This window comes from Schistocerca cancellata, chromosome 3 (genome assembly GCF_023864275.1).
Source record: "Schistocerca cancellata isolate TAMUIC-IGC-003103 chromosome 3, iqSchCanc2.1, whole genome shotgun sequence".
In the NCBI taxonomy this organism is placed as follows: Eukaryota; Metazoa; Arthropoda; class Insecta; order Orthoptera; family Acrididae; genus Schistocerca; species Schistocerca cancellata.
The window spans coordinates 856,093,353-856,110,345 of NC_064628.1; the positions used below are offsets into that span (position 1 = coordinate 856,093,353).

The window sequence follows — 16,993 nt, forward strand, 5'->3', positions numbered from 1 at the left end:
ACATCCAGCATCTTTACGATCGTCTCCATGGGAGAATAGCAGCCTGCATTGCTGCGAAAGGTGGATATACACTGTACTAGTGCCGACATTTTGCATGCTCTGTTGCCTGTGTCTATGTGCCTGTGGTTCTGTCAGTGTGATCATGTGATGTATCTGACCCCAGGAATGTGTCAATAAAGTTTCCCCTTCCTGGGACAATGAATTCACGGTGTTCTTATTTCAATTTCCAGGAGTGTATAATATGTAGTGGAAATGAGCATTTGGGGTCATTGGCCGCCTTGGTGCAGGTCTTGTTACATTCGACGCCACATTGGGCGACCTGCGCTCCCGATGGGGATGAAATGATGATGAAGAAAACACAACACCGAGTCCCTGAGCGGAGAAAATCCGCGATCTCGCCGGGAATCGAACCCGGGCCCGTAGGACGGCAATCCGTCACGCTGACCACTTTTCTTTTTTTTTTTAAGAGTGTTCAGTTATGAATAGGTGGTGACAAGGTGGGCAGGGGACGGAACCCGAGGCCTGGCCGCGATGTCTCCCCCCTCCCGTCTCTGAACCACTCCCTCAAAATAGCTTTTTGATTTACTTTTGTTTTATTTTATTATTTTTATTATGGTCTTAAATGGCTACACAGGATAATTGAAATGGCCTGGGAGTCGGGACAGGTTCCATCAGACTGGACAAAAGCAGTAATCACACCAATCTTTAAACATGGAAACAGAAAAGATTGTAACAACTACAGAGGTATCTTTTTAATCAGCGTTGTGGGTAAAATCTTCTCAGGTATTGTTGAAAGGAAAGTGCGAGTATTAGTTGAGGACCAATTGGATGAAAATCAGTGTGGGTTTAGGCCTCTTAGAGGTTGTCAGGACCAGATCTTTAGCTTACGGCAAATAATGGAGAAGTGTTATGAGTGGAACAGGGAATTGTATCTATGCTTTATAGATCTATAAAAGGCATATGACCGGGTTCCTAGGAGGAAATTATTGTCTGTTCTACAAGATTATGGAATAGGAGGCAAACTTTTGCAAGCAATTAAAGGTCTTTACATGGATAGTCAGGCAGCAGTTAGAGTTGACGGTAAATTGAGTTCATGGTTCAGAGTAGTTTCAGGGGTAAGACAAGGCTGCAACCTGTCTCCACTGTTGTTCATATTATTTATGGATCATATGTTGAAAACAATAGACTGGCGGGGTGAGATTAAGATATGTGAACACAAAATAAGCAGTCTTGCATATGCGGATGACTTAGTTGTGATGGCAGATTCGATTGAATGCTTGCAAAGTAATATTTCAGAGCTAGATCAGAAATGTAAGGACTATTGTATGAAGATTAGCATATCCAAAACGAGCGAAAGCTGGGTGGATTCAGGCTACCTTATCAACAAGGTTGAGGTTACGGATATGAAAGTAGCTAGGATGATTGCAGGTACTAGTAGATGGGAACAGGGGCAGGAGGGTGTCCACAATGAAGAAATCAAAGAAAAACTGGGAATGAACTCTATAGATGTAGCAGTCAGGGCGAACAGGCTTAGATGGTGGGGTCATGTTACACGCATGGGGGAAGCAAGGTTACCCAGAGACTCAAGGATTCAGCAGTAGAGGGTAGGAGGAGTCGGGGCAGACCGAGGAGAAGGTACCTGGATTCGGTTAAGAATGATTTTGAAGTAATAGGTTTAACATCAGAAGAGGCACCAATGTTAGCACTGAATAGGGGACCATGGAGGAACTGTATAAGGGGGGCTATGCTCCAGACTGAACGCTGAAAGGCATAATCAGTCTTAAATGATGATGATGATGATGATGATGATGATGATGATGATGATGATGATGATGCTTTTTTTACCAGGAACAGGGTAAATGAACAAAAGATCTTTATTGGTACAAACTTAAATACAACAGAAATGCCATCCTTCCGGCGAAAATAACAGAAGACATTATACTCGTACAAGAAGAGCAATTTTTTTTTATGTACAAGGTGTAGGAAAAAAAAAGAATAATAACACTGATGTAAGATATGAGTTGTGAAGCAATGTACAGTGGAGTGAGGGAAAAACCAGTGTTTTCTGGTATAGTGCATAAAAGAAAGGAGGCGCGTGTCCATGCGCCTACTCCACTGTGGGTGACAATATAGAAAGTAGCGCGGGGGGTCTCAGATGTGAGCAGGGGGGGGGGGGGCGGGAGTGCTGTCGGCGTGTGGCACCATCCAACTGAGCGGGGTTGACGTAAAGATCTCATGTAGGTAATTGGCGAAGAATGCGCGGTAGTGCGGTCGGTGTTCGACTTCACTGTGGGCGGTTCGTAAGTACTGCCAGAAATCAAGGCGTGATTTGTCGCCATCATTATACATGCAGGTGATCGTCCATCCATTGACCCATACAATCGCATGATTTTTGGTAGCGGAGAAATAAGTATTCTCAGGATGGATAGAAGTCCACGGGTCAATCGAGTCCGGCGGAACGCGGTGGTAGCAGGCAACGAACTGTCGGGCAAGTTTCCAGACGTCACTGGTGGCAGCACAAATCAGTTGATGGACATCGTCATCCACGAGGTGGCAAATGGAACAAAGTGGAGAGTCCTTTAGTCCGATGGCGTGAAGACGATGATTTGTGGCGAATTTTTCATTTGCGACTTGGTACCATGTTGCCCGGACGTTGGAGGGAAGAAAAGGCTGGTGGATGTGAAGCCAAACCGTGGGCCACCGCGTGGACGGACGTCTCAGTTCGATAGTGTTGCTGGATATGGAATGAAGGAGTGGGGTGTAAAAATCTTTAGGTCGAGGAGAGCGCGTGGTTGGTAAGTGTGTGTGAGCATAACTGAAGTCGACGATGAAATCAGAAATGTGCGTCAGATGGTGCTTGATGTGTCCGACTGGTACTGGTGGTGTTATGGTCGCGGGCACAAGGATTTACAGCAATCTGCGCGTAAGGGAGGTGCCCCCGTGGCACTGCTTGTGCATGGTGGACATGTACAAGGACGCCGCGCGGAGTCGCACATTGACAAGGCCATGGCCCCCCGCTCGCGGGGGAAGGGTGAGCGTGTCGTAGCGGACCTTAAAGAGCGTACCAGCCGTAAGGAAGTATCCGAAGGCAGCCTGGAGGCTGCGTCCAATAGTTGATGGCAGCGGGAGGACCTGTGCAATGTGGACCATTCTGGACGCCACATATTTGAGGTATTGGACACGTTGTAAAGAATCGAGTCGTCGGAGAAGATTTTGTCGCACCGTCGTGCGGATAGTTAGGAGTGCACGCCGAAAATTGATGGCAGCGGAGCGGCGCACGGTGGACGTGAAAATGATACCAAGGTATCGTAGTTTTTGTACACACGGGAGAGGTGCTAAGTCGTCGTGTGAGAGGCCGCGTCCAATGGGCATCGCCGCGGATTTAGCCACATTCATGTTACTGCCCGCTGCAGTGCCGTATGTGCGTTTCACTCCGTGAGCGGATCAAGAGGAGGAGGTCGTCCGCATACGCACTAAAACTGTGCTGTCGCAAAGTGAGACCAGAAAGGTGGCTCGTCAGACTCCAGATGAGTGGCTCCAGGCTTATGGCATAGAGTAGGGTCGAAAGTGGGAAGCCTTGCCGTACGGAACGCCGGATCGCCACTGGTCCCGCCGCACGGCCGTTAACCTGAATCAGCGATTCGGCGGTGCCGTACAGGCGCCGGATCACGTCGATAAAGGCTGGTGGAAAACCCATGCGGTTCATCACTGAGAACAGAAAAAGGTGCCGCACTTTGTCGAATGCGCTGTCAAAATCAATGGCAACCACTGCGGCGCGGAGTCTGTACGCCGCTGCCAGTGCAATTAAATCGCGACATTCTCCTGTGGCCGTTTGTATATTAACTGAGCCGCCCGGAGTTGTCTGTTCCGGGGATAGAATGCTAGGCAGGACCTTGCGGCATCGCATTGCCAGTAGGCGTGTAAAAATTTTACAGTCTGCGTTAACCAGAGTCAGGGGATGGTAATGTGCTGTCGTCACACCTGGTGTCGGTTTGTGGATGGGTATTATAATTCCCGTGACAAAGGCCGGCGTTACGGCGTTCCCCATCGTCAGCAGTTCATGAAACATCGTTGTCCACCGTGACGCCATTAGTGTGAAGAAAGCGCGATAAAATTCTATCGGCAATCCGTCGACACCAGGTGACTTATTCAGAGCACCTTTTTTGATTGTATCGTGGATTTCTTCACGCGTAATGGGCTCCATCAGCTCGTCCGCTTCGTCGCTGGTGAGGGCGCGAGTTAGGTGTGGTAACACAGACTCCTCAGCGTGGTTGTTGGTAGTCTCGTCCAGGTACATTGTGCGGTAGTGGTCGACAAAGCACTGACGATTTCGGCCTGGCAAGTGACGTGCTGGCCGCGACGTGTGGTGATCTCGGTGATGAGTTGTTGTCGTCGATGTTTCCTATCGGAGGCGATATGATGCATGGTCGGATGTTCTTGTTCCGCCGAATCTTGACATCGGGTTCGCACCACAGCCCCCTGCAGTCTACGGCGTGTCAAAGTTACAATTTGCGCCTTAATCCTGCTGCGTTCCCTCTGGGTGTCGGGGGTGGGCGGTTGGGCGTCCAGGTCGCGGAGAACGACGTAGAAATAGTCGGTAGTGTGCCGGCGCCACATAGCAACTTCCTTTCCATACTGAATCAAAGTACGTCGAATGGCAGGTTTGGCACATTCCAGCCACCAGGTCAAGGTCGTGCAGTATTTAGGTAAGCGACGTTCACAGGTGGCCCATGTCTCGGTAACACGTTGAAGACATTCGGGATCATGAAGATGGGTGGTGTTTAGCTTCCACGGTGCACGACTACGCCAGACCACTTGGTTGGGCAAGAGAATGTTGCAGATGTAGGCACGGTGGTCCGAAAAGGCCAGGAGACAAAGTTGTGCACCTTGGGCTGCAGGTGTGAGTTCCCGAGAGACGAAAATTCTATCAAGGCGGCTCGCGGAGTGACTCGTCTGGTAAGTATGCCCAGGCGCGTCGCCGTGCCGAACTTCCCAAGTGTCGCGGAGCAACAGATCTCGGACGATAAGACGCAGTTCTTGACAGGTGTTGTAGTGGGGCACCTGATATTTAAGGTGCAATACACAATTAAAATCACCCCCAAGCAAGTAATGGTCGCAGCGTCCAAGAAACAAAGGAGCGATTTCTTCTGAATAGAAGAGTGCCCTGTCGCGTCTGCGGGTGGAGCCTGACGGAGCGTAAATGCTGATGATACGCGTCCCCATGACGGTGACGGCCATGCCTCTGGCAGATGGAAGGTATGTGATATCGGCCACTGGAATGCCTTCTCTGGCGTAGATGCTACGCCGCGTCCCAGGCGGTCACCAGGAGAAGGACAAGTGTTTATATCCCGCGACATCTGGAAGTGTGGCCAAGTGCACTTCCTGTAGTAGTGCGATATCGACGTCCGACGCCCATATCATCTCTCGCAGTTGATGAAGTTTCACGGGTGAGCTAATGGTGTTAGTGTTGATCGTCGCTATTCGGTAGGTTTGGAGCCGTACCCCGCCATGGAGGGGAACTCCACCGGCGGAGGATGTAGAGGGGTGAGGCAACGGCGAGTCGTGCCGTACGCCACCTGACGGCGTTATCAGCGGCGTAACGATGCTTCCGCCTGGGGTAACTCTGTCCCCAGCGTGTGGTCCAGGTCCTCATCGACGTCCTCACTCCACACCATTGAAGGCGCTGTCGTTGTGATGGTCGTACGTTCCCCTTTGGTCGTAGGGGCGGAGGACGTCTCGGCGGCAGTCGCAACGGTGGAGTCCATTGGTTCAGGAACACCTGAGCGAGCCAGTAGAGTAGGCATCGACACAGCCACAGTCGGCGTCATGTTGTCGTCATTCGTATCGTCGTGTGGGTTCTCCGAGGCCTCGTCGGGTCGGACGGCCTCTGGAGCATCAGGGGGAGGTGATCCGTCTCGTTCAGAGACCGTACGGCGCCTCCTCTTGCGCCTCTTAGGTGAACGTTGTTTGCGGGTTCGTCACTCCGTGTCAGAAGACGGAAGGGAGTCGCGTCGCTCTGAGAGGAAGGCCGTCGCGGGAACGTCAAATGAAGGGACGTCCATATGCTCAGGCGGGTGGGTGTTGGAAGTCGTCGCTGTTGGTACTCGTAGTGGCGCCGGAGTAGCGTCAGGCTTTGAGTGCGACGTGTCGGCCCCGGCGGTATCCGTAGCAGCTGGAAGGGTCACCGGTACGTGGTCCGATGGGCGGCGGCCGGTGGGAGGAGAAGAGAGTGCCGATGCGTAGGTGATCAGTATAACAGTCGTCGGAGCCGGAGGTGCCACGGTAGCGGCTAGTAATTGGGTAATTCGTTCTCGCTTCCCACGCCCGGGTTCCCGGGTTCGATTCCCGGCGGGATCAGGGATTTTCTCTGCCTCGTGATGGCTGGGTGTTGTGTGCTGTCCCTATGTTAGTTAGGTTTAAGTAGTTTTAAGTTCTAGGGGACTTATGACCACAGCAGTTGAGTCCCATAGTGCTCAGAGCCATTTTAACCATTTTTGAATTGGGTGATTCGTCGCTGAGGACACTCAGATCTGAGGTGGCCTTCTATGCCGCACCCGGAACAGGTCTTGGGTTGGCCGTCGTATATGACAACCGCGCGGCACCCGCTAATTTGCAGGTAAGATGGCACGTGGCGATGGAGGTCGATGGTGATCTGCCGTATACCGTTACGAACGGAGTACGTTTGGAATTGCGCCCAGCGTTCGGCAGTGTCGCCATGTACAGTGCCATAGGGGCGGAGAGCCGCGATAACGTCTTCCGCCGGAAGCTCGAACGGGAGTTCGAAAACTCGTATGGTGCGCATTCCTAAGCCGGCATGGTCGACAGTGACCGCTCCGACACTGCCGTCGGCGTGGCAAAAGCGTAATCCATGGTTGGTGTCAAGAAGTATTCTTTCACATACCGCGTCATTGATGACTTTGACGTACACCGTACTGCTTAATATGGACAAATGGATGCCCAAGATGTCGGATGCTTGGATCTTAGCAACGTCGTGTAGGAAGCGTTCCATTTCCAAGGCCTTCGGTCATGTGTATTCGTTGCAGAAGTTGAATAGTAATGTTGATTTTCGAAAACGGTTGGCCATAGTTCTAGTGTACGTAAGCGACACGTAAGTGAAGGCCGCTGAAATGTAAACAACAGCGAGCGCGCGCTCTCCGCAGGCGGAAACAACAACACGTCCGCACTGCAAGGCGGCGAAAGCCGGACTGTCACTCAGCTATCGGGGCGGACATAATATGTGACAATCAACGTGCGTGTTAAATAGATAGAAGGTTTTTGCATTTTCTGAATGTAGTAAAAACGAGAAGTGTTTTCTCTTAAAGTGAAGTCTGTGCAGTTAATCGCGCAGTACAGCTTTCTCAAAGATGGTAGGAACGACTGTGACATCTTGTGATGACTGTCGAATAACTGTGTCTGTGTTCCGATAGTGACTCAGACCATTGGCAGCCCTTTGCCACAAGTGACAGGTAATAAGTGCACTCACTCCTGAGGTTCAAAAAAAACCAAGTACAAATAAATCAGCGCAGCCGTGAGGCTCTCCTGCACCTGCAGTGAACGAGTGGTGGTTACATCTCAAGTTACCACCTTGCTTGAAACCCTTCAGTAAGATCATGAAGGAATTAAGGAATCAGGTAAGTTATGCCAGGTTTACCACTCGTAGCATCATAGACCTCGGATGTCTACTTAAAGACTTCCAAAATATCATAAATGAGCTACATCACAGATCCATAGAATTAGCTCCCGTATTAGTTTTGAAATATAAGTTATTTGCCAACAGAAGTTGGGGATTGCTCAGTTTTCTACCTGTTGAAGAGAGACGGCGAAAGGTCGTTGTTCAACTTGCGACTGAAACTGTTCTCAAAGAGACAGAGAAGGGAAGATTAAGAAATAAAGGTTCGGTTTCGAAAAAGGAACTAAGAGTCAGACAAAAGGTTTCATTGAGAATACACTGACTGTCATAGACACAGAAATTTGTATCTCATAAGTTTTCCATCAAAGAAGGTTGTATACGTGGAAGAGGCCTGGAGACACTAGATGGTTTCAGATAGATTATGTACTAGTAATACCGAGTTTTAGGAACTTGGTTTTAAATTGTAAGACATTTCCTGGGGCAGATGTAGACTCTGACCACAATTTATTGAATAAACTGTGGATTAAAACTGAAGTAACTGCCAAAAGGTAGGAATTGAAGGAGATGGGACCTGGATAAGGTGAAAGAACCAGAAGTTGTAGGGAGACCATTAGGGAACGGTTGACAAGAATGGGGGAAAGAAACGCAGTAGAAGACGAATGGGTAGCTTTGAGAGATGTAGTGAAGGCAGCAGAGAATCAAGTAGGTAAAAATACGAGGGCTAGTAAAACTTCTTGGGCAACAGAAGAGATAATGAACTTAATTGATGAAGAAGAAAATATAAAAATGCGGTAATGAAGCAGGCGAAAAGGAATACAAACGTCTCAAAAATGAGATCGACAGGAACTGCAACATGGCTAAGTATGGATGGGTAGAGGACAAATGTAAGGATTTAGAGGTATATATCACTAGGGGTAAGATAGATACTGCCTACAGGAAAATTAAAGAGATCTTTGTAGAAAACGGAACCGCATATGTGAATATCAAGAGCTCAGATGGTAAACCAGTCCTAAGCAAAGAAGTGAAAGCAGAAAGGTGGAAGGAGTATATAGAGGGTCTATTCAGGGTCGATGTACTTGAGGGCAATATTATGGAAATGGAAGAGGACGTATATGAATATGAGATGGCAGATATGATACTGCGAGAAGAATTTGACAGAGTTGCGGAAGAGCTGAGTCGAAACAAGGTCCCAGGAGTAGACAACATCCCATTAGAACTACTGACAGCCTTGGGAGAGCCAGGCCTGACAGATCTCTACCATCTGGTGAGCAAGGTGTATGAGAAAGGTGAAATATCCTCAGACTTCAACAAAACTACAATAAATTCAAACCCAAAAAAAGCAGGTGTCAACAGGTGGTAAAATTGCCGAACTATCACTTTAATAAGTCACGGATGCAAAATACTAACACGAATTCTTTACAAACGAATGGAAAAACTGGTAGAAGCCGACCTCGGGGAAGATCAGTTTCGATTCCGTAGAAATGTTGAAACACGCAAGGCAATAATAACCCTATCACTTATCTTAAAAGATAGGTTAAGGAAAGGCAAACCTACGTTTCTGACATTTGTAGAGTTAGAAAAAGCTTTTTACAATGTTGAATGGAATACTCTCTTTCAAATTCTAAAGGTGACGGGGATAAAATACAGGGAGCGAAAGGCTATTTACAATTTGTACAGAAACCAGATGACAGTTGAGGGGCATGAAAGAGAAGAGGTGATTGAGGAGGAAGTGAGACGGGGTTGTATCCTATCCCTGATGTTATTCAATCTGTATATTGAGCAAGCAGTGAAGGAAATGAAAGAATTAAAATCTCTGACGACAGAGAAAGCAAAGGAGCAACTGAACAGAGTGGACAGTGTCTTGGAAGGAGGATATAAGATGAGAATCAACAAAAGCAAAACGAAGATAATGAAATGCAGTTGAATTAAATCCGAGGCTACTGAGGAAATTAGATTATTAAAAGAGACACTTAAAGCAGTAAATGAGTTTTGCTATTTGGGGAGCAAAGTAACTTATGATGGTTGAAGTAGAGAGGATATAAAATGTAGAATGTCTGTGGCAATGAAAGCGTGTCTGAAGAATAGAAATTTGTTATCATCGAGTATAGATTTAAGTGACAGGAAGTCTTTTGTGAAAGTATTTGTATGGGGAGTAGCTCCGTATGGAAGTGAAACATGGACGATAAACAGTGTAGAAAAGAAGAGAATAGAAGCTTTCGAAATGTGGTGCTGCAGCAGAATGCTGAACATTAGATAGGTAGATCACGTAACTAATGAGGAGGTTCTGAACAGAATTGGGGATAAGAGAAATTTGTGGCACAGCTTAAGTGGTAGGACATGTTCTGAGGCATCAAGCGATCACCAATTTAGAACTGCAGGGAAGCGTGGAACATAAAAATCGTAGAGGGAGACCAAGAAATGAATACACTAAGCAGATTCGGAAAGATGTAGGTTCCAGTAGTTATTCGGAGATGAAGAGGTTTGCACAGTATAGAGTAGCATGGAGAGCTGCATCAAACTAGGCTTCGGACTGAAGTCTACAGCAGACGTTTTTCAGAATCTATATGCAGGATAGTGCATCAGACTCTTGTGTAGTTAGAAAGTCTACAGTTCAAACGTTCCAAGGGAGTGCACCATGTGTCAAATGTAAAAGTTTCCATGGCATAAACGAAAGTTGATTATAGGATATAGAGTTTATTCATCATAAATCTGTATCGTGTGTATGTTTGCTTGTGTGCTTAACTATCCTTATGTCAAGATAATAGCCTATCGGGTTCTCCCTAGCATTATACCTGAGCATGTGTGTCACCATTGGCTAAATATTTCCTGGTTAAATTGTAGTGGGCCTGGATCTCACGATTTTAAAATAATATGGAGTACAATCCGGACGTAATCTCTTACAAGGACAACAAGTATGGTCGAATTTAAGTATTGTGTTTTGGAAGACTGCTAGATGACATGAACGCCTTTTTATGCAGCATCGTGTCTCTCAGAAAATCTCAGATTTCGTAGTCACTCAACGTTTTGACATCAATGAATCAGAGGAAATAAGAAATATTATATGTCAACTTATATAAATGTGTGGCTGTAATGAGATGAATGTTGGATACAAGGAAGTGCCTTGTTAATGTTAATGTAGGAAGCGAGACTGTATGGAAGATTTATTTGTCAGCCACTAAGGAAAGCATCTCTACTTTTACGCTAAGCATACTCTGAGGGAGACGCAGCCTGAAAGAAGGATTAAAGTGCAACTAATTTGTACACTGTGAAATGTCAAAATAAGATTTTGTTGTTGCTGAAGATTAATAGTGTACTGTTATCTTTTTACGCTTTTCTGTGATGGGATCCTCAATACTCGATGACAACCGAGATATATTATTGAGGAGTGTAATGTGAATAACGATGGCAGTTCTGACTGGGAGAAAGAATTTTCGTAAAAATGATGTCCAAATGAGAATAACCCTCGTACTAATGAGAGACCAACTAAAGAAAAAGTTCATGGTATAGATCGACTACAGCCCTCGTGTGAGGTAATCAGTGCCATCTGTGAAATTAGGCAGACAAGGAGAAGAGGCAGGGAAGACTGTTAAGAGTGGATTAAATAATATCTACATGAGAGGCCATGTCCTTGTATGGTTGTGCTGTGCGCGTGTGTTACTGTTTACTTTATAGGTGTTTTTCCAGCTATAGGTTTTCTGTGAAGAAAAGTGGGATTCTTGCTCATTGGCCAATGAAGATTAAAAAAATGTATTGAAGATGTGTGTACAGTTACTAGTCCCTACGAAACAGCAATAGTAACAGAGAAGGGGAAATCTGAAAATAGCAGATTGTCCATAACAACCGGTGTTTGTGATAAAGTAGCCTGACATAGACTAACCAGCTGCAAGTTGTCCTGGCACAGAAGTTTTCCTGTGGATCTGTGGTCTGTGTGAATGCTGACAGTAGTGAGAAGGGGGATGCACATATCTGCTATAGTGATGTAGTTTGAAGAAAATATACTTGGAGTAATTATGTAGTTTGAAGGAAATGGTAGTAGCAGGAACTAGTCCCTTCTGCTTCACCTCACACTTCATCCCAGTTACTTATAGATAGGACATTTTATTGTGTTGTGTAATATACCTTATTGTCAATAGTTCCAAGAGTACCTCACTGTCATAATCATCACATATTTTAAAAATTATTTTTAAAATGAAGATAATGCATTTAATGCTTTACAACTGTTTGTCAATTATTATATTTTGGTCCCAGAGGGAATGAATCTATGCAATCCTGTCTACATTTTGAATTTCTGTTATTAAAGCTAGTTTTCTTACAGCTACTTGTGCCAGTCCATTGTGAATTCTTTTCATGTTTACTAGGAGAAATGGCTGGGTGTTATGATGTACTTATATATGTTCTTAGTAACCTGTGTGCACAGATTAGATTAGATCAGATTAGATTAGATGTACTTTTCGTTCGAATTGACCTATGGTGAGGAGAAATTTGGAAATTTGTGGTAAGGTCATATGGTACAAAACTGCTGAGGTCGTCGGTCACTAAGCCTACACACTGCTTAATCTAACTTAAACTAACTTACGCTATAGACAACACACACACCCATGCCAGAGGGAGGACTCGAACCTCCGACGGGGGGAGCAGCACGAACCGTGACAAGGCGCCCAAGACCACGCGGCTACCTTGCGCGGCATAGTGAGGACATCCTCAAGGTCGTCGACCATCTCAGAAAGCAAGCATACACAGTAAATATTTACAAAATACGCCCAAAAATGGTAATGTACGTTCCACATACTCGAAATGAAATTCCGTTCTTGATGTGGAGTCGGTTAGAAAACATATCTTAAGCCTATTTTCGTTTAAAATGTTCAACACTCTTAGGTGCTTATGATAATTCTTGAGAATTTGTAGCCACTCATCATCAAATAAAAAATAAATAAAAAACATTTTACAGCACTTGTTTACAATGATCGCATCACACCACAAAATTGGGACCGATGTCAGATTGTAAGCAATATTCAATTGTGTGATAATATTAATAACATACATGCTCAATAGGTTCTGCTAAGAAATTCATCAATGGATAAGAAGAAGTTCGCTACCATTAAATCCTTTAGACTCTTCTCAAAATGAACTTCGTTATTAGTGATTTATGGTTGCTGGCATGTTATTGAAAATGTATACTGCGGAATGGTGGTCACCTTTCCGAACCAAGTAGATGACTTTAAATCAATGTGAAAGTTATTCTTATTTATAGTGTTGATTCCATGAGCAGAGCTGCTGATTTAAAAAAAAAGATCTATTTTAATGACGAATTTCGTTAAGGAATAAATATTTGGGGAAGCCTTAAATAGCCCTCTGCAGCTCATTCTTGAGTTCACACCACAAATAATTCATATTCCAAGTTTTTGGGCTCGGAAATCTTTACCTTGGCTTCATGAGTTACTCCAGAAAATAGTTCCGTATGACATTATGGAATGAAAGTAAGCACAGTACGCTAGCGTTCTTTTTTTTAATTTTTACATCACCTGTGTCTCACAAAATTCACACAGTACATAGATATTTGTTTAGGCGCTTCAGCTGTTCTGTGGTGTGCTCCTTCCAGTTAAATGTGTTATTAAGCTGTAATGATAAGAATTTAACACACAATCCTTGTACGCCGTACGCCATATGGCAGGTGACAGTACTTCAGATAACGTTAAGCTCGGCAGTCTGAGAGGTGCCATTAGACAGGATTTCACCATGTGCCGGCTCTGGTATTCACGCTGCCCTTGCTCTCATTTAGATCATCAGTACAAATGGCGCAGCCTACACATTCTCTTCATAGCAAACTACACTAAACAGCGACACTTAAAACTTGGACGACATTCTTTTGACAGGGGATGACACCAATGGTCACTCAACTTGTCCCGAAGGTTCGCCAAGGTGACATTATCTCCTCTCTTCATCAGCCCAGGTAAAAATAGTTTTTGCATGATCTGCAGGATAAGCAAAAACCATTACAAAGAATTATTCTGAGAAAGGGTGCCGGAGATTTTCTACTCTGGAATTAACATAGAGTAATTCTACTAACATTCTTCGCCACATTCATTGGTCATGGTTGTAATTTTGATTTAATATATATTTTTACTGATTTTTCTTAGAAAAATCGTAAATGTAAAAGTAACTTACATTTAAATATATAATCGTATCTGTAAGCATGTGCTTTGGTGTTGCACCTTTACATAAACTCAACGTAAATTTTGTGGTTACTGTAAACTAAGTATTACGCCCACTAGGAAACAACTGTGTATCTGTGTAATTGAATCGCAGATACCTGAAAGTGAAGCTATGGTCTACGTCACGGAAATACGTTAAGGGAGGATCGGTATATACATTGTGGGAAGAAGATGTTTTATGAGCCAAGTTCCGGAATCCGATAAGTTGAGCTGAAGGGAAATGGTTCAAATGGCTCTGAGCACTATGGAACTTAACTGCTGAGGTCATCAGTCCCCTAAAACTTAGAACTACTTAAACGTAACTAACCTAAGGACATCACACACATCTATGCCCGAGGCAGGATTCGAACCTGGGACGGTAGCGTCGCGCAGTTCCAGACTGGAGCGCCTAGAACCGCACGGCCACTCCGACCGGCGAGCTGAAGGAAAGAGAGATACAATCATGTGAAGAAGTTACATTGTTACAGTTTTAGAGAATCATCAGAAGCAACGAAGAATTTTGCTAGCTATTCCGTCTTGAAGAAATGTAGTGTCAAAATCTATGTTGAAAATCAAGTATACAAAATATCCGCAAGCAGTGCATACGGCTCAAGAAGGGAGGAAGTTGTTATATTTACGGAAGAAGAAGCGAAAGTAATTTTCTGAGCAAGATTTAAAGAAAAAGAGGAGAAGCAACAGGAATCAACAGTCGTGTAATGATGGAAAGCAGATGTGACGTGGTTTCGTAGAACCCAGTAAGAAACTGGCCTTCGACTTGAATCTGTCTAGCAGAGGATAGGCACACTGGATTGTCGTCGGAGTAAGTTAAGTGGACTTTCATGCTTCAGTGAGATAAAATTGTTATATACATGTGTTGTCTTTATCTGAATCAGCCAATATTATACGGACTTACTTTATTAACAAACAATTTTTATCTGTTTAACTTTGTAGTGTAGAAGCGTAGCACATTTGAGTGAAAGTTTAAATATAAAGCACACATTGCTCGATCATATAAATCTGTTATGCCAGCGCGTTATTCTCTACATCTAGATCTACATCTACATGAATACTCTGCAATTCACAATGAAATGCGTGACAGAGGATTTATCGAATCACCTTCAAGCTACTTGTTTACCGTTCCACTCTCGAACAGGAAAAATGAACACTTAAATCTTTCTCTGCGAGCTCTGACTTCTCTTACACACATACGATGTTTGTTTTACTCATAGATCACATTTAAATCGCAGCTGCAATTTTCTATAAAGTGTTTGTGGCATTTCATGTAATCAAATTGATTTTTAGAGCAGTAGGTTACAGAAAAATATTTTTTACGTAGTTCACAAGGGCTGAATCGAGAACTGGCGCTGTATTGTCAGCAGCCTAGTCTAACGACACCTTGACAGTCGAAAATCACAGCAATCATCTTCCACTGTCAGCATTTACGACTATCTCTGGTAGAAAAAGCGTCGAATCACATTTTTGACTCGACGCTGAAAACATCTACAGCATGGCGTGTGTACGAGAACGTAATAATATGCACCATTTAGTATTTGAGTGCTGTTTATGATTTACAACGTATTAGAAGAGTACTGAACAATCAGAAATTACATATTAAATCCAAACTCTTTTGTATTTCAAAAACTATAGGAATATGTTCACGCTGTCAGTGCTCAGCACATTTGTAACTGAGCACACGGCAATAGTGGCTTTTCTTGAAGTTATTTTCCTTACAGTTTTAGTGCGATTACAATTATTTGCCCTCAAGATGGTTTGTAAAGTTTTAGCAGGGTCATTACAGATGGAGCTCTTGTAACGTCACGTTAGAGAATTCATAGTTTTACTTGATTTTATACATTGTCTAGTATTCAATACTAACTCCAACATTTACTCAAGAAATTAGTACTATTGTACTTCACTACGCAGTATTTGTGCGCCTCTGTATAGTGTGACTGTGTGAGTGTTTGAGTACAAATGCTAGATGCGTCAGTACGTAAAGAATTGAGAGAGTGCTCTGACAGTAAAGTTATGTATCAGTGCAGATATTTAGCAGTTCAATAACGCAAAGAGAATTTATCGCAGTATTTTGTGTGAGTGTATGTGTGTGTGTGTGTGTGTGTGTGTGTGTGTGTGTGTGTGTATGTGTGTGTGTGTGTGAGAGAGAGAGAGAGAGTCAGATTAAGAATAAAGCACATTTGTCATCGGGCCAGTGAGACACTGCAACGAGTTACTGCAAAGCACACAGTTGTTTAATTTCTGTTTATTTTGATAAAACGGCATCAAGTATAAAAAGAGTCGTCTGAGTCACTGAAGATCAAGTTGTGCTAAAGTTGAAAGAAGCAGAATTAGGAGTTGATAAACACATGATTAGAATTGTTTTAAAATCTTGAGATTCACTGTAATGAAGCAAACACTCAAAATATCACCATCAGTGACTGGATGGTTCAGCACGTACTCGAAATTGGGGCATGTAAGTAAATAACGTGTGAAGTGCCAAAAAATGAAAATCTGAGTTGTAGGCGAAATTCCGCTGTGATCGCCAAGGCCAATGACACACATTCTGACACAAGCACGAGAACAGCGGGAAACAATGCTTACAGCTGCCACAAAACGACATTCGTGTCTAACACTGTCGACGTTCAAATAATGAGTCTTGTGCCAAGCCTCTGGTAATGCCTTAGCGTACACTGTTGTGAATTGCTGAGCGTTGCAACAATAGGGCAACGCTAAAGTAATTATTACAGAAGTAGCACAAAATATTACAAAATGTAAAGGAAAATTCCACCAAAATGGAGGAAGAGAGATGAAGGTAGGGCTCAAAGTGAAAGAAAGAAACTACGCAGCGAAGGGAACGAATAAGAAGGGATTTAGCTAAATGATTGCATTTGTTAAAAAGGAGAATAAGTGGTTTCACGAGAACATTCTGATCTGTGTGGTAATTGCTATGAGGGCACTTGCATCCTTATTTAAGTTAAAGCCGTTGAATACAGAATATTTTATTATCTTCAAATTTTATATCATTTTGTTCTTACTGTAGAATAACAACATGTATATGAAAAGAAACCTGTACTGTTTTTATGTTGTACCGTGATCTCCAACTTTTATATTGCTTTTGTACAACTGCTATACATAACCACAACAATATGCTAATTGTCGGACCGCCTTCCAAAACTAA

The 16,993-nt window shown here is 44.0% G+C and overlaps 1 protein-coding gene across 1 annotated transcript in view; it reads right to left on the bottom strand.

The window, feature by feature from the left end:
* Window positions 1-16,993, bottom strand: part of LOC126176610 (solute carrier family 22 member 7-like) — a 158,346-nt gene that overhangs the window by 14,961 nt on the left and 126,392 nt on the right. The gene's annotated exons all lie outside the window — the stretch shown is intronic.